We start from the raw sequence: 6,906 nt of genomic DNA, 5'->3' as shown, positions 1-6,906 counted from the left end.
GTACATATTTACTTTACTAGGCCAAGCATCTTTGTCATAAAAGATTTTATGGAGATGAATAAAACCTTTTTATTATCTTATTTCACCCTGCCCTCTCACCGTAGTTGCAAAGAAATATACATACTACACTACAAAACCCCCAGATAGCCAAAGCACTATCCATAAAACTATGTAGAGGTCATTAAATATCTGTCTCCTTTGCCCCCCCCCCTCCCTGCCCCCCCTTAAAAAAAGAGAAGTTATTTCAGCACAACAAGGGCATTTTCCATGAATTGTTCCACAAGAGCTAGATCAGACTATCTGCAAAGCAAACAACTGCCCCAGGACTCCAGATTCTTGGAGGTACCAGAAGTCACAATTTTAGCTGCTGGTTTTATTAAATGCCATTTTTGGAATGTGCATCACCAAAGAACAAACAAAATAAAATGAAAAATGCCTTAAAAATTGAGAAAATGTGACATCTCCCAGTATTATCTAACCTCGAGGAGGGTTCAGAGCCAGTTTTAAAGTCAGATCGAGAAATCTAGTCAATTATTAATGATTACATTTTAGAAATTGTTTGGGTTTTATTAGTTTTATTGTTTTAATCGATGTTAATTAATTGAATAAATTGATAGGTAAAAACTTCAACAATTTCAAGTTTCTCCCACAAAAAATGCAAAGAATTTGGGACTTTCTTTTATGCACAGTGCATACAATTATTAAAAGATTCAGAGAATATGGAGAGACCTCTTCAAGGAATGAACTAGGCTGTAAGGACCAGGCTGCAGGTCACTGCATAGAAACACAAACTTAGGAACACTTGAAAGTTAAAACTGTACCATGCAGAGAAAAATAGAAATATTAGACAGATTCAGAAAGACTCTCCGGACGCTGTGTCCTCTAAAGAGAAGGACAATTGTCTGGCTTGTTATCGGCATGCAGTTCAAAAACGTTCAATGAGGTTTAAGCTAAGGCAGATAGAATAACTGTTCTACATATAAGTGAGGGTCCCATCAATGCTAAACGATCAGTTTCAAAGCAACATCCAGGATGTGCACAGTTAGCACGCTATGAACAACAAGGGTCAATTTTCATTTCTTGTCTTTGAACTTTTAAATGAATGTCACGCGGTTTTGCTAAAAAGTGGGTTGTACAACAGGTTGTGTAATGCTCGCCCACACATGCCCACCACGAAACTTCAAGCGTATGTCAGTTATAATCTGTAGCCTATTAGTGAAATGTTTAACGGTTCAGATGAAACCATGTAATTTTCCAATATTTGCTACAACCTCAAGGAAATTGGAGGATTTATGCCAAAATGTAAAATCTGTTACATGTTGCAGCCCATCAGTTACGCTGGATTTGTACCTCAGCTATACAAAAAAACAACAAATGTTCTTTTTCAGGCCAACCAAAAGCATTTAAAACATTACGAGTGTGGGCGCTTTCCTCCTAAAAACACATTTAAATCATTTTTACTACATTACACAGAAAAATGTACACGAACAGCATTTGGGGGGGTTTTGTTTTGTTTGTTGGGTGGTTTATTTCACCGAGGTTTAAACTTCCTAAGCAACATATGAGCAAAAAACTTTTATTTAAGAATATTTTATGTCAGAGTTATTTAAACTCATTTGGATGCGAATATGTTCCCACCTCGGACCAGTAAATGAACCAGCTTGGTTTTGTGATAACGGCACAGATTCCTGATTGCTACAGTTGCTCCTCAGGGTTAGTGCATGCTCATATTCGAACATGAGCTCCTGCTTTTGTGTACTTTACACTGTCTTTCTCTCAGGCACGACAAAACGAGCTTCTTAGAGCAGCTGCGTTCAACTGTAAATCTGAGCAACAGGGAAACGGTCCACTGTAATTCCACAGCGGAGAATGACGTGAATGTAAACTTGACCTACTTTTATCCAATGGGTGTTGCCCGGCTGAAACTCTGTCTGTGCAGGTCGTGGCACATGGAAACTCATGCTTTCTAGTTTTGTAGTGGCTGAGTCATAGTATCAACTGCTGGCTCTGCCTATCTGTTTGTTTTTAATGATTGGACCCTGTCGTCGCCACAAAAATGCTCTAGAAAAACAGAAATAACAAGAATGACGAGCTGAGGAAAACTTATTTTATTAGCAGATAATAAAAATTTAAAGCAAGGAACTGAAATGCAGACAGAGACTGAAGCTAGAAGGGGTTAAATCCTGTCACAGAGCATCACACCATGCCTTTAAAGTCTTATTTAGTTTAGATTCAAAGCCCCGCTGATTGGAAATGTCCTCTTGTCCCTGAAATTCAAGCTGTTACAGTATTTTGAATTTGCCTTTCAAATTGTGTGATGCTCTCCAGGGGGTGTGTGAGGAAGTGTTAAACTGTTGGATCATTCAGAAACTGTGTTGTTGGCCAAGGACATTTGCCATTTATCATCTCATCTCTCTTTATTTGTTTTTCATGCCAAACATTTAATCACTCTCTTCATGTAAAATACAACAGAACAGCTAGCTGCAACGATGACTCAGTGCATTTAATTTACCCTCAGACTTCAGCCGACTGCAACCTTGAACCACGAGGAAAATGAACGGATGAAGAGAAGATGTGATCATTTTATCAGACACTGTTTGAAATGTCACGTAATGTTGGCTGTATGAGTAGATGGAGACACGTTAGTGCAAACAGAACACAAAATGAACCTTCGGATCCTCTGGAGGTCTCGTAATTCAGTAAATATGATCTCAGATGAACAACAACACACATTATATCATGTCGTTATTTATTTAACAAAAAATTAAGCCAAAATGCAGACGCTGTGTGTGAAACACCAAACACACCCATAAAGCTTCCATAGAAGGATAAGTAGATAAATTAGTTTATAATGAATTGATTAAAGTGTAAGCACCTCTGTCACACCTGTTGCTGCTTTCTCACCTGTGAAATAATGCCATTTATGCTGAGGACACGGGCATAAGTACAGTATATGCCATACCTATATATTTACACTGTATTTATTTATCTTTATTTATTTATTTTTACAACTGTTATCTTTTATTCATAGAATAAAACTTTACTTTTATTTACTTTTAGCATTTTTTAGTGGTTGAATGTTATGTTTGATTAATTTCTGACGTCAAACAGCTCAAATTTGGGTATAAAACATGAATTCAGTTTTTCTTTTGCCTAATAAATAATGTATTGAACACAATGAGGGAGAGAGCTGGGCTAAAGCTTCGTAGAAGTAAACTGCTTCTGGACTTCCTCCCAAACAGTCCTCATTAAGGTGGAAGTCCAGTGAGTAGGAGTTTGTGTATTTAGATGTAAAGTAACAAAGTAACAAAACAGTAGTACTTTGTATGCAGACATATGGTGGATATGAGAAGAGTATGAACATACGTTTAAAAAAGTATTCTTCACTGTCATTGGTGTGGATGTGGAGTGCCGTGTATTGTCAGGTTGGGTTTTAAAGATGTGCAGGACTGGGTCTGTGTGACCGCCTCCTCTGTGTGACACACTTTTCAGTACTAGAAAGCATTATTAATGGTATTTCCTGTGGGATTTGTATGCATTTAGAATATAGATAGTCATGGAAATGTGCCTACCTTTTTTCACCGAGCACACTTAAGACGTGGCACAAATTCATCACGGTGAATGCCCCCGTGATATCCCATAATATTCCCCAGGACAACACTCAGAGGAAGTTTTTCCTTTGCGAGGCGAGACAGCAGTCTGACCGAACGGCTGAAGGTAAGCACAGACCACTTTGGCAACTTTTATCTTATGTCAACTGAATATAGCTAAGTCACGTACACAGATTTTTTTTTCTAGACAGCAAACATCATGGTAAATGGCCTGTATTTGTATAGCGCTTTTCATGATAAATAGTTTGAAATCTGAATGTCCTATGTCGACTTTATCCTTCGTTAAACTGTGCAATCCTCTCTGCCTGTACACACAAGTCTTTGTAGTCCAGAGTCACAGTTGGAAATCACATTTTCAAAGGGCCGGAGTTCTTAGAATTTGTTTTTTATGCGTCCTTGACTAACTCTGCCGCAGTGATTCGGGGGCATGATGCTGCCTTCAGCTGACCGCTTTCATACAACACATGTTTTGTTCTTCTCATACGTCACAAATTTCCCTCCACAGAGTTTTCTCACAGTTTAAGAGGACTCATTTTTGCACGTACACCACAGACAAAGACAGAAACGCTCTAAAATGTACATAGTTTCTTGTACCTGATAAGGCCTGCGTGACCCAGTGATACGTGGAACCGGAACGTCCTCCTTTGGCCATAAGAGAATCAGGTCATTTTCTCCTGTTGAAGTGTAAAAAATTCAATTTTGTTTCAAGAGAACTGGGCAAAACGTAAATCCTGCTTAATGTGATCAGCGTACAACGAGTAAATATGCTCACCATCTCCCAAAAACTTAAAAATGTTTGGTAACATTTCTCAGAAGTACAAAAAACTGTATTGCTTGTCAGCTGAAGTGATATTGATTCTGATATGAGAAAGGTAGAAAACTGTTTAAATCAGTAAGTCCAAGACAGAAGAATGAGATAATGAGAAAATATGCACAAAGGTCGAGGCCACAAGTTTCCGAGGACCCTTAGAGACGTGGAAATGCTGCCACTGCAGGTGAACAGGTACGTCTTGGAGCGACTCTTCCGTAAAAACAAAGGGATAAAAGTTTGTCCCTGTCAGCTGAAAACTTGCCTGCAAATTATCTCATTTTTATTTTTAGTTATATTCAGCTTGAAAGTAATCCAATGACAGCTGGCCATTCATGTGTGACTGTTTTGCAAACAGGAACTGCTAATAAATGATTCAGCGTACTTTTAATGGTGCCTATCTGCTACAGAGGGGGGGTTAATATTGTAAAACACAGCATATCTGCCTGGATCCACATTATGATGTTACGACTGCTGTGGCAGGCAGCACACTGCAAGCTGATTGGCTAATGACTTGTGATTGTTAGCTTATAGGCATACCCCGGATATCCTCCTGTCTGACTCTAATAGTCACATTAATTTACTAAATGCAGCTTTAAGGCGCCTCCGTGTAGCGGCACAGGCAGCTGCAGCGGGTCGTTGTCTGCCTCTCCAGCTATCGGAGCCCTTTGGAGCATTTTAATAAAATAATCTGACAAGTATGACACGTGAAACTACAGATATACAGACAACCAAGCATCTAGCATTACCTCAGGACTTGGCATTCCACTTGCTCATCCAAATATGGCCACTGCTGGTTGAGGCTTCCAAATTTGAAGTCTAAGACTACTGCTCACTTTAAACAGTCTATGATGCCCACCCATGTAGCACCTGTGGATTTACCACCTCTACTTCTGCTGTCCTTCTTTGGGTCCTTATTTGTGACAATTTGCATTGCAATGAACCCCAAAAATCTTCACTTTTTGAACTGTTCCCATTAGGGGGTCTTACATCTGCCTTCATCTCATCCATAGATCCTCTCTGTGATCTTCCTCTTGTCCTATTTTTATCTTTGTCTAGTGTGTACACTTAGGTGTGCCTGTAACATGGGTGGAGAACGGGCACCAAGGAGGACCACTCTCAAAAAAAGGTAAGCATAATGCCTCCATCCACACAATGAGAATAGGCAAACAGAAACCAGCAGGGTTGGAGAGCTGTGACACCAGACAGCTCGACCTGAGCTGTCCCTCTCATATACGCATTTCTAATCCTGTCCATCCGGGTCACTCCCAATGAAGCTCTGAGCCTCTTCAACTCCAATCTATGCCTCCACCTCCGAGCCATACATCACAGCAGGTCTCACTCTTCTGTAAATCTTCCCTTTCACTCTTGCTGCTATCCTTGTGTCACAAATCACCCGTGACACTCGTCTCCACCCACTCCACCCTGCCTGCACTCTCTCCTTTACCTCACTCAATTGTGTTGAATGACTGAGCCCAAGTATTTAAGCTCTCGACCTCTACACCTTGCACTTTCACCTTTCCATCTGCCTCCGTCTCATTCACGCACAGATTCTTTCTTGCTTCTACAGACTTGCAGTGCATACTTTGACTTCTCCAAGCTCTCATCCACCTGCCGGCTCCTCGTTACAGATCGCAATGTTGTCTGCAAACATCATAATTCATAGAGACTCCTGCCTGACCTTATCTGTCAGCCTGTCCATCACCATTGCACCCCAAAGCAAAACCCACATCGTTCCGATATTCTGGAACTCCTTAGGATCAGATACAGGATCAAACTGGACTCTATCCTGTTATTTTTGTCCAGTATAAATGATACAAAAAAGCATTTCCTGTTATTCTTTGCTAACCACCATGTAATGTGTTTATGTGTAATAAAACATAATAGCACATTAAACAGTTCATTTCATTATTAATGAAATCTGTTATCATAAGAAGAGTCATTACATACATGGCAAATTACTGGTTGGTATTTCACCCGTGGCTACGTGCACATAGCCAGGGGTGTTATCATGTTGAAACAGGAATGGGTCTTCCCCATACTGTTCTGTGGAACAAAGCTGAAAACTATCTGCATAACCTTTGTAGGCCTGAGCATCATGTTTCCTTCCACATAAAAATATGTGGCCAGGTATATCACAGACAATGAAACTGAAGGGCCTTTGTTTTTGATATGGAGTAAGTTCATTATTCCACGAGATTGACTTTAGTCCATCCTGACAATATGAATTGGAAAAAGTAACAAGTGAGTGTAAGAAATGTAATATTAAATGCTACTGGGCACGCCTTTTTTCTCTTTCTGAGAAACAGGACAACTCGAGGAGAAGCGTAAGCGAATACACTGGATGAAATATACTGAATAATCCAGCAGCGAGGAGGCTTTGTGCCTGCTGTTGCTGCTGCTGCTGAAATTATCCCGAATCTGCAACAAAACTACTCCTGTTACATAACGCTCAGCAAAGCAATTACACAGACTCAGGCGGTTATC

At 40.0% G+C, this 6,906-nt stretch overlaps 1 long non-coding RNA gene across 1 annotated transcript; it reads left to right on the top strand.

The window, feature by feature from the left end:
- Positions 1 to 3,367: 3,367 nt before the first annotated feature.
- LOC101485190 (uncharacterized) lies at positions 3,368 to 6,315 on the top strand. The gene is made up of 3 exons (XR_191318.3): positions 3,368 to 3,717; positions 5,479 to 5,548; positions 5,990 to 6,315. It is a non-coding gene; the product is annotated as an uncharacterized LOC101485190 (long non-coding RNA).
- Positions 6,316 to 6,906: the final 591 nt, after the last annotated feature.

This window comes from Maylandia zebra, linkage group LG4, assembly GCF_041146795.1.
Source record: "Maylandia zebra isolate NMK-2024a linkage group LG4, Mzebra_GT3a, whole genome shotgun sequence".
Lineage (NCBI taxonomy): Eukaryota > Metazoa > Chordata > Actinopteri > Cichliformes > Cichlidae > Maylandia > Maylandia zebra.
Note: the sequence above shows the minus strand (reverse complement) of the source record. Positions and strands in the feature narration are given on the sequence as shown.